The 6982-nt window shown below is 38.5% G+C and overlaps 1 pseudogene across 1 annotated transcript; it reads right to left on the reverse strand.

The window, feature by feature from the left end:
• LOC147379899 (solute carrier family 15 member 2-like) lies at window positions 1-6663 on the reverse strand (annotated as a pseudogene). The gene is made up of 5 exons (XR_015169712.1): window positions 6620-6663; window positions 6406-6502; window positions 3391-3537; window positions 644-748; window positions 1-314 (listed from the first exon to the last, which is right to left on the reverse strand). The product of XR_015169712.1 is annotated as a solute carrier family 15 member 2-like (transcript).
• Between the last annotated feature and the right edge of the window lie 319 nt (window positions 6664-6982).

A 6982-nucleotide genomic window follows, 5' to 3' on the forward strand; every position in this document is an offset into this window, starting at 1 on the left:
CAGAGAAAAGTGAAGGAGATCAGTTCATTGTGATGCTACTTCTCTCTTCCAACCAAGTTGCAGTAAAAAATGCTTGAAGATGGTGATGGCCAAGACCAGAGGCAGGAACTGGGGTCTGGGCAGAGTCTAGGGAACCATTAGAGCCTTGTCTTCTTGGTTTCCAGGTTGATCATATTTCCTTGGATTTGGGGGGTCTGCTTATTTGCTGACCCCTGAACATCCTCTGGCTTTAAAGGAACATAGTAGTATCCCATGATGGAGAAGATCAGGCAGACCACCAGCATGAGGCAGGAAAAGAAAATGAATTCGGCCCACTGTAGGAAGAAATACATATAAGAGAAAATATGGAAAACCTGATACTAAACTGATCTTTCTAAGATGAAGACTGAAGAGCAGACTGACCCAGGGTCACCAGTTTTGGAAGAGCTTTGGTAGGAAAAGACAGGACTAAGTGGCCTCTCCTCACATGGGCCTATGGTGGCCATTATTGCAGCTTACATGCCTATTTTCATGGCAAAGTCTATGTTTAAGACAGAGGGCTGAGTGGGGAATGTGGCAAACAGAGGGGTGGGGGAAGGGCAGCAGAGGAAGATGGAGGGAAATCCTTGGGTAGACACGTGCTCCTGCTTCTCTTAGTACATACCTGGGCCAGGCCACTGAACTGTGCCACAATAATCACGATGATATTCCCAAATGCTATAGTCAACAACCAGGCCACCTAGAGTACAGACTTCATGCTAGAGGGAGCCTAGAGAGGACACAAATCTGTGAGTAAAGAAACTGTCTACACCACCCTCTTATACCAAGCATCTATCCAGAAAAGGTCTCCCACCCAAACTTCCAGATTTGAACTTCCCCCTCTAAGTTCAGCATTCACATTGATTCAGGGAATATGTTTATAGTAATTGAACATAGTAAAATGATTCAGGTAATAATGTTCATAGTAACAACAAGATGGCACTCTTAACCGAATATTTTAATTTATTATATCATATAAACTTCATTATAACCCTAAGGGAAAAGTTCTATTACTATTCTTATTTTACACATAAAAATAGCTTTAGAGAGCTGAAAATTCACTGCTGAAGGTTACACAATAGGTATGCAGCCAAAATTTAAACATGGGCAGTTTGATTCCACAGTCCTTATTCTTAATGTTTAAGTATCCCTTTCTGGATCCCAAACAGCATGGATCCAGCCTGCCATGTTCCTGGAGGTCAAGCTGATTCTCTGCTTAAGATCATAAGGAAGCTAAGGCCCCAAATAATGGAAGTCTTGGCCACGGTCACATAACTAAGACAGTGTCAGGATTAAAACTCCATCCTCTGAGCAATAGCTCCACCTCCACTTTCCACTTGCAAAAACCTACCTGAGATTTTTTGTATTTCCATACAAATTGTGAAATTATTTGCTCTAGCTCTGTGAAAAATACCATTGGTAGCTTGATAGGGATTGCATTGAATCTATGGAAATACAAAAAACCTCGAATAGCCAAAGCAATCTTGAGAAAGAAGAATGGAACTGGAGGAATCAACCTGCCTGACTTCAGGCTCTACTACAAAGCCACAGTCATCAAGACAGTATGGTACTGGCACAAAGACAGAAATATAGATCAATGGAACAAAATAGAAAGCCCAGAGATAAATCCATGCACCTATGGACATCTTATCTTTGACAAAGGAGGCAAGAATATACAATGGATTAAAGACAATCTCTTTAACAAGTGGTGCTGGGAAAACTGGTCAAAAACTTGTAAAAGAATGAAACTAGAACACTTTCTAACACCATACACAAAAATAAACTCAAAATGGATTAAAGATCTAAACGTAAGACCAGAAACTGTAAAACTCCTAGAGGAGAACATAGGCAAAACACTCTCCGACATACATCACAGCAGGATCCTCTATGACCCACCTCCCAGAGTAATGGAAATAAAAACAAAAATAAACAAATGGGACCTAATTCAACTTAAAAGCTTCTGCACAACAAAGGAAACTATAAGCAAGGTGAAAAGACAGCCTTCAGAATGGGAGAAAATAATAGCCAATGAAGCAACTGACAAACAACTAATCTCAAAAATATACAAGCAACTCCTACAGCTCAATTCCAGAAAAATAAACGACCCAATCAAAAAATGGGCTAAAGAACTAAATAGACATTTCTCCAAAGACATACAGATGGCTAACAAACACATGAAAAGATGCTCAACATCACTCATTATCAGAGAAATGCAAATCAAAACCACAATGAGGTATCATTTCACACCAGTCAGAATGGCTGCAATCCAAAAGTCTGCTGCTGCTAAGCCGCTTCAGTCGTGTCCGACTCTGTGCGACCCCATAGATGGCAGCCCACCAGGCTTCCCCATCCCTGGGATTCTCCAGACAAGAACACTGGAGTGGGTTGCCATTTCCTTCTCCAATGCATGAAAGTGAAAAGTGAAAGTGAAGTCGCTCAGTCGTGTCCGACTCTAGCGACCCCATGGACTGCAGCCTACCAGGCTCCTCTGTCCATGGGATTTTCTAGGCAAAAGTACTGGAGTGGGGTGTCATTGCCTTCTCCGTCCAAAAGTCTACAAGCAATAAATGCTGGAGAGGGTGTGGAGAAAAGGGAACCCTCTTACATGTTGGTGGGAATGCAAACTAGTACAGCCACTATGGAGAACAGTGTGGAGATTCCTTAAAAAATTGGAAATAGAACTGCCTTATGACCCAGCAATCCCACTGCTGGGCATACACACTGAGGAACCAGAATTGAAAGAGACATGTGTACCCCAATGTTCATCGCAGCACTGTTTATAATAGCCAGGACATGGAAGCAACCTAGATGTCCATCAGCAGATGAATGGATAAGAAAGCTGTGGTACATATACACAATGGAGTATATGCAGCCATTAAAAAGAGTACATTTGAATCAGTTCTAATGAGGTGGATGAAACTGGAGCCTATTATACAGAGTGAAGTAAGCCAGAAAGAAAAACACCAATACAGTATACTAATGCATATATATGGAATTTAGAAAGATGGTAATGATAACCCTGTATGGGAGACAGCAAAAGAGATACAGATGTATAGAACAGTCTTTTGGACTCTGTGGGAGAGGGAGAGGGTGGGATGATTTGGGAGAATGACATTGAAACATGTATAATATATATGAAACGAATTGCCAGTCAAGTTTCAATGCATAATACTGGATGCTTGGGGCTGGTTCACTGCGACGACCCAGAGGGATGGTACAGGGAGGGAAGAGGGAGGGGGGTTCAGGATGGGGAACATGTGTACACCCGTGGCGGATTCATGTTGATGTATGGCAAAACCAATACAAGATTGTAAAGTAATCAACCTCCAATTAAAATAAATAAATTTATATTAAAAAAAAAAACAAACCTACCTGAGAATAAGAAAACTCAAGTCCTGTGACAGAGAACATGACCTCCCCAGCTGTAACAAGGGCATATTGTGGTAGCTGCCATGCGACAGACATTTTGTTGGCTGGGATGTATTCCATCTTCCAGGCCTGAGGACCCTGACTGGTTCTCTTAGTGAGGGAAACAAGAAATGGGCTTGTTAGGAGTCTCAAGTAAATATTCCTGGCCTATGGCATTTATGGTCTTGTATCCATCTCCTCATTGTATTGTCATTCTTGTGGTACCATGAAGAAACTGAGCAATTTCTACACAGTTTCAGGTTTTTGAAATTCCTTTTGGTAGCACCACTCACTTGGCTGGCTTCAGTCAATCAGATACCATTATTGCAGAGATCTTAAATGGCAGATTATTTGATACTATAGTATCCCATCATTTTTACCTACTGGGTATTTTGATTCTGGCTAACATTTTAAATGTAAAATGGCATCTGAATTATATAAACAATGAATTTTTAGAAAAGCATGTACTTAAAAAAGTTTAATTCTTTGTTCAATTTTTTATGTAAGTACAATTAAAATATTTCTCACATTTCCATTTAAATATTTATTTTACTAAAATTACTTTTATCAGAATATTATAATATCAGAATAATATCAGAAATTATTTTCTTGGTAACTCTTACAATGAAGATTTTCTTGATAAATTTTTAAAAATCCATATCAGATACCATCTACTACTTTGTATCTTATTTACTGGCCATTATTTTTAAACTCAAACGTAAAAATTTTGTCAAAAAGATGCAATTTTCCTATAAAATTTTGGTCAAAAAGAATCTTTTCAGGGTCAATATTTTGTTACTAATGTTACCAAATATACATGATTCTACAATCTTTTTTTAAAAATACTTTCACTACATGAAGGTTTTTAGCTGAGTTGGTTTTCTTGTATATAGATTGTATTTAGTAATATTTATTATAATAAATAAAATGGAATTTTTGAAATTATATATTTTCCTTGGAGTAAAACCAAGTTATTAGGTAGTTAATGTTATTAGATAGTAGGTATAATATCTGGATATATCATAAGACTAATAATAGCAGAGACAGAAGGTAGACAAGTGGTTGTTTAGAACTGGGGAGTTTGGGAGGAAATGTTGAGTGACTGCTAATGAATATGTGGCTTCTTTTTGGAATGAGGAAAATGTTCTAAAATCATACAACTCTGAATTTATTAAAAACCACAGAATATATATTATTAAAAATATATTCTGTGTGTATTGAATATACAATATATATTAAATATGTTACCTTTACATTTAAAACCATTATATACTTTAAGTGGGTGAAATGCATGATATGAATTATATTTCAATAAACTATAATAAAAAATGGAATACTAAAGATATCATGCTAAACTAATTACAATTAATAAAACTTTATAGATGAATCTCATCACACTTTGAGAAATTTTCATCTTTTTCTTATTCATGGTCCTCTTTTTATATTTAATACAAAGTCAAAAGTCATGAATTAAAATTGGAATCAAGGTTGACATCAGAATTAAAATTCAGAGGTATCATGCCTAATTGCTGACACAATTGCTTTTGAGGGACCATAGCTACCTTTGTGGGAGAAGGTAATGGCACCCCACTCCAGTACTGTTGCCCAGAAAATCCCATGGATGGAGGAGCCTGGTAGGCTGCAGTCCATGGGGTCGCACAGAGTCAGACATGACTGAAGCGACTTGGCAGCAGCTACCTTTGTGTAGAGATTGACATTTGCCACCAGTCTTGGTATTTAGTCGTGTCCAACTCTGTGTGACCCCATAGACGACAGCCCACCAGGCTCCCCCATCCCTGGGATTCTCCAGGCAAGAACACTGGAGTGGGTTGCCATTTCCTTCTCCAATGCATAAAAGTGAAGTTGCTCAGTCATGTCTGACTCTAGTGACCCCATGGACTGCAGCCTACCAGGCTCCTCCATCCATGGGATTTTCCAGGCAAGAGTACTGGAGTGGGGTGCCATTGCCTTCTCCGTGTGATACGCTAGCAGATAAGTTTTCTAGGAGCTAGGGAAACCACATGTGAAGTCAGTCAAGAAGACCAAAATAATTTTTGTTTTCTTGGTGGCATAATGAGACTGGAGCAGACCACGTCACCTCACAGCAATGACTCAAGGTAAATTATGTCTACCATTCCCCAAGACTTTGGGCCTCTTGCCAGTGTTTTTTTATGTCCTTTAGTAAGATCTTAGGAGTTTTTTAAAGTCACTATAGAAGCTATCACCCTACACTAGAAATAAGTGAGACAGTCAATTCCTAGGTAGGTTGATAAGAAGTCCAGGGTCTCCAAGGAAATAGGGGTCTGGAGTTCTCAAGGAGGAGAAAAGGACAACCTTCCCCCTCCCCCCTTTTTTTTTCTTTAAGCCGGCTGATGATTGCACTACAAAACAACTCATGTTGCTCAAGGATATGTTTTTGCTTCAACTCTGTAACAACAATGTATCCTGCTTGAGGACCTGTTTCTCCTTGAGAACCTTCTGACTAATTCTGTCATTTTAAAATGTATATTATGGGAGTGGGTCTGGTAGGTCTTTCTGTTGTTAGTTCTAATCCCATTATCTTAAAATGTAAATTGCAGAAGTGGGTCTGGTAAGACCTTTACAACCTTGAGACATTCTTTTGATTTACTGTAATAACCAATTGAAAAAATATATAGCTTCCTTGCTAAGATTAGCAAGGGGGGAACTCTTCATCCCCCTTCTGATGTCTATGTCAGAAGCTTTCTCTGTCCCTTTTTCACTTTAATAAATCTCTGCTACACTAAAGTTCTTGAGTGTCCTGAAGCTAAATCTTCTTCTTCAGAGATCACGAATCTGACACTGTTCACCATAAGCCATCATACGTATGTGATGCTGTCTTGCCATAGAGTAAGATACAGATAGATATAGATTATATATAAATTTAGATATGGTATAATTACATAGATATAGATACAGATAAATGGAAGAATAGAGTGAGAATGGTCATGAGCTACTTACATTTGTAATAACAAACAGATAAGCTGCACCAAAGTCTAGTAGACCCAAATTCAGTGAAAAATCCTCATTTTTTGTTCTACAATGCACCACAGGATATCTGGAACAGGACAAATTTAGATTAGAAGAAACATTACAGTTTAGAAAAGCACTTCCATTTCTGGTGGAAGGAGTGATTCCGTCTCTCTCTTGATGGCGAATCAAGCAGCAAAGCTACCCTTTATCTTTGAGGAAAGGAGTCTCAGAGTGAATTATTTTCATACTAAGTTCTTTTCTATGCCTGATCTGAGATTTCATTGCCTGTTTGGTATGCTTTTTTAACCTTAAACCTGAATGCAAAATGCACAAATTGCCTTCTATTGGGAACTTCAGACTCTAAGTCTTCTCATCTAAGTCTTATGAATTTTTCTCTTCTGAGTATTATGAATTAGTGGAATAGCATAAAACAGTGAATCTGAAAGGATAAGCTCAAAGTAACAAGGTGTTCATAGGAATTACCAAAGGGTAGGAGTGGGAGCCAACGATAAACTGGAAAACCTCTGGGAGATGGTCTTGTTAGGTATTCAGTATGGCCTTCACT

The sequence above is a fragment of the Bos grunniens genome, chromosome 1 (genome assembly GCF_055505025.1).
Source record: "Bos grunniens cultivar Pamir isolate PY7600 chromosome 1, Bosgru_T2T1.0, whole genome shotgun sequence".
In the NCBI taxonomy this organism is placed as follows: Eukaryota; Metazoa; Chordata; class Mammalia; order Artiodactyla; family Bovidae; genus Bos; species Bos grunniens.